The sequence below is a fragment of the Choristoneura fumiferana genome, chromosome 21 (genome assembly GCF_025370935.1).
Source record: "Choristoneura fumiferana chromosome 21, NRCan_CFum_1, whole genome shotgun sequence".
Taxonomy (NCBI): domain Eukaryota; kingdom Metazoa; phylum Arthropoda; class Insecta; order Lepidoptera; family Tortricidae; genus Choristoneura; species Choristoneura fumiferana.
The window spans coordinates 6,705,901-6,709,046 of record NC_133492.1 but is presented as its reverse complement, the minus strand read 5'-3'; the positions used below and the strand labels follow the sequence as shown (position 1 = coordinate 6,709,046).

The following is a 3,146-nucleotide window of genomic DNA, read 5'->3' as shown; positions in this document are numbered from 1 at the left end:
TTTATTTTGCTCTTCACTAGTTGAATGAACTTGTGAAACTGGCCTCACGATATTTTTTTTAAAATATATTGACCCGGATAACTCACGGCTTAAATCGAGTTTAGCCCAACATGATATTTTTTTGTCATGACATGGTTTGATGACTCAACTTACCTACTTTAAGTAGCTCTTACAAGTTCATAAGACTCCATTTACTAATATATATATTATATATGCCTACATAAACCCCACATAAAACAGCATCAAAGGAACGAAAGAGCAACTAAATATTGTAACGTTGTGTTTTCTTCCATGACTCGAACTGCCCGAAATCCGATTAGTCTGGCAATTATTTTAATATATTTTTTTCAGCTGGCAACAGGAGGGAGGATTGTGTTGACGGGGTCATCTCTGATTGGAGCATTTAAGTAAATCATTTTGTAGGGATGTCAGTTCAGGAATTTCTATCATGTTTCAGGGGAAATATAATTAATTTCAGACATTGGTGAATAACATTTATTTAATTTACAATCAGTCTAATCTGATACAGAATCGAAAGCTAATAACATCTAGTGATAATTTGGCATAGTAAATGTTGTTCCCACAATTGGTGGGATTCGGGGGAAATTCTTAGGGGCTTTTCTTAGTCCAAGCTATGTTCACTCAGGCTTTGAGGAGGGCTGTACTGGAGTCTCCATTGTTTTTGACTTGGGCCTCCATCATGCGTGACCAAGATATCATTTTCCATCGAAGAAGAGACGAGGGTGGCAGCCTCTATTGTGAATTATTGTGGCTTCTTTGGCGCAAACGCAGCCCATTTAAATTGTATTTTTGTGCAGCAAGTGAACTGTAAGTAAATTTGGTTACTGAAATATTGGTTAGATTTGCTTTAGTCCACGCGGCATTATTTCTCATCCATATGGTTAATTTCAGCAAACGATTCCTTGCATGCGGCTGAGGGTGGGAAGACCAGCGTCGAGTTAATCCTGGGCTACAGTTGATTTACTCCGGTAAGAATCATACAGATCATTTTACCTCTTTGCCACATGCTTTTGCCTTTTTGCAAGTGTCTAATCGAAGCAATTTCTTCTTCCTTCCAGCCGGTTAGGGTTTATTAGGTTTATTAAGTTTATTATGATTATCAGGATCATTATGATAATTATTGTTAGGGCTTAATTTAATTTATCTTAAATTTTGCACACATTTTCATCTTTCGTTTACTTACTACAGTAAAGTAATTTGTGGCATGATGATGCCAATGATTTGGGTTTAGACCTTGTCTTTTTGCACCTCCATTTGGGAGCTTAAGGTTTAGATAAACTCTAATTTCCGGGCTAGATATTCAATTCTGTGTTCTGAGAACAAGCCAATTTTCTGTAGCATCATTGCCTTGGCTGTGCCTTCTGCAACTAGCTTTTGCCACGTCTTTTCTTCCGTTGCTGAGACCAGAAGACTGTTTTGCATCCTGTGGGACCCGCGCGGCCAGCTAAGGGTCAGCACATAGAGACGACGCCCCAGAGCATCGCGCTTGTCTCACTCCAGTGGTCATCCTTCGGCTGCCGGACTGGTGTCACAGAGAGGTAGCTTCTGGCCAGGTCTGTAAAACATTTATAAATATGTATTAGGGAAGTATGATTTAAATTCAGTAGTTGAAAATTGAAATTGATGGCAAGTTTAGATTTCCTTAGGGACTAACACCATTAGGCTTAAATAAATTGTGAAACTAGCATATAAGAACCGCCTTCTGCATCACACCCGCTTGCGGCTGAGCTAAAACTATCTTTGTAAATTGTCTGGTAATCTACTACAAGTGGTTTCACATATTTATAATACTTTACGCTGTATAGAGTCAAAAGAGCAATAAAGATTGTGTTTACATACTAACATTTTTCCTTTACATCCTTTAGATAGAGCCCTAATTATTCAGAGCACGCCTCCAGACAATATTTAAGCATTTTCAGTGTAGCAACAGCTACTTTCAGTTTTATTCTGTCTTTCCGCATTGCCCCTTGGCTGTTACCCACACCGGGCTTGTTTTCAGTACGGCACAAGGTGACAATTGGCGCCCAACCGTTAATTTTGCGTTATTTTGAGTGCTTTGAGTAATTTTGGCTAATTTTTTTGTGTAGAAATCAACTGCCATCAATTTTCAATAATTAAGATTCAGTTTGTCAGGTTGAAACCAAATTTTACCTTTGAATGTAGAAGTCTAGCACATTTATGCCTTATTTCATAAAAATTTCACTGTTGTAGTTATTGTTTTCACTATTTTCACCACAAATTGATATTTATTAACATTTTTAAAGTAAAAGTAACCTATAAACTTTGTGAAAGCGAACAAACTTTCTTTGACAGTTATAAAGTGTCACTTCATAGCATAGCTTTCTATACTATACATACAGCTATATTTCAGATTATCTATGAAAGGAAACCTAGTTTTGTTCAACTAACTTCATTTTTTTTAATGGTGAAAACCCCACTTTGGGAAACAAAATCATTGTGAAATATTGAATATTAAATTACAATATCATTTATGCTACAACATTATGACAAAATTATGACCCTAGAATTATAAATTGGTGTGCATAGTGCTTAGACAGTTTGTAAATTTCTAACTGTATTTCATACCTAAATGCAGTGTATTTAAACTACTTACTACCTTTTATTTATAGCAGCATTTATTTACTGCCATTTATTAATTACTGCCATTTTATGCAATTTAATTGTGTTTATTGCTACATTTGTGCCAGCAAATTGTGTTATTAATAAGAATTTGGGGATGAAACATCATTCATAAATTTTGCTATAGTACTTTAATAAGAACTTATATTTTGTAAAATAACAAACATAAAACAATTTTATTGTTGAAACAAATTAAACAATAGCTATTAAAGTTTGTAAGCCATTAATTTCAATTCAATTTAGTACACAAACATCACTAAAATATGGAAAGAGTTATACAATTTTATTCACTTTTGAAAAGATGAGTTGATTTATGAAGTTAAAATTAGGTCAGAAACGCCACTTAGTACTGTTGATGGGTTGAGAAAGCAACTTAAGAAGTTATTTGTTGAATGTCCTTCGGAGGCTATATTGGAAACTGACTTTGCTGTTGATTCCGAGCTAAAAACAATTTCTGACAAGTTGATTGAACTGAGGTCATGTGT

The 3,146-nt window shown here is 35.1% G+C and overlaps 1 protein-coding gene and 1 long non-coding RNA gene across 3 annotated transcripts in view; one reads left to right on the top strand and one right to left on the bottom strand.

Moving 5' to 3' along the window:
• Nucleotides 1–3,146, bottom strand: part of unc-13 — a 382,374-nt gene that overhangs the window by 110,101 nt on the left and 269,127 nt on the right. The window lies entirely within an intron of this gene.
• On the top strand, nucleotides 327–1,247 carry LOC141439845 (uncharacterized). The gene is made up of 2 exons (XR_012452647.1): nucleotides 327–828; nucleotides 913–1,247. It is a non-coding gene; the product is annotated as an uncharacterized lncRNA (long non-coding RNA).